The sequence below is a fragment of the Lynx canadensis genome, chromosome A2, assembly GCF_007474595.2.
Source record: "Lynx canadensis isolate LIC74 chromosome A2, mLynCan4.pri.v2, whole genome shotgun sequence".
NCBI lineage: Eukaryota > Metazoa > Chordata > Mammalia > Carnivora > Felidae > Lynx > Lynx canadensis.
Window position 1 is genome coordinate 24,561,577 of NC_044304.2, and position 957 is coordinate 24,562,533.

The following is a 957-nucleotide window of genomic DNA, read 5'->3' on the forward strand; positions in this document are numbered from 1 at the left end:
TAATCCTTTGCAAATGTAAGTAGAAGAAATGTTTTCTCCCAATCTGATGTTTATCTTTTAGTTTAGACTCTGATATGGATATTTTAAAATGTATCTAGTTAAATTTGAAGATAGAAAGAGAAAAAGAGACAAAACAAGGAGAAAATACCAGTCATGCTGGGTCTCAAGAAGAAAAAAAAGGCTTCATTATCCAAGCAGACCATACATGCAAAGGTATATGTGACTTATCCAGTTCATGAATATTTAAAGTATACATATATATATATATATATAATATTTAAAGTATACCTATATATATATATATTTTCCTAAAATAATATCTGAAGCTATCTGTGAAAAAGGAGCTTTTCAATCAGAAGGACAGCACCCCCTCTCCACCACCACCTCCAATGCAAGATCCACCTGGGAAGGATGGATGTTTTCTGCTCAATGACAGCTCTGAGTCTCCTGCCAACTGCATCAATCTCAGAATTTTAAAATGACTGAGGCTAACATTACTGACCTTTTTAGTATAAAGTCCATAGTGAGCACTTCACAATTAGTGTCTCACTTAATTCTCACAGCATCAGCGACATGATACTGGTGTTGTTGTGGATTTACAGATGGTGAACCCAAGACCCAAAAAGTGGAGTAGCTTCCCCAAGGTCACACAGCTGGGAGGTTGTGAGGATTTGCACCCAGGTCTGTTAGCCTTTAGAGTTGAACTTTGAAGGTTACTGTATCCCAAGACAGAAATGCTATTAAATAGCTCTGTGAAAAGGTAAATCTCTCACTCATATGTGGATCTTGAGAAACTTAACAGAAGACCATGGGGGAAGGGAAGGTAGAAAAATAGTTACAGAGAGGGAGGGAGGCAAACCATGAGACTTTTAAATACAGAGAATAAACTGAGGGTGGTTGGAGGGGGTTGAGGGAGAGGGGAAAATGGGTGATGGGCATCGAGGAGGGCACTTGTTG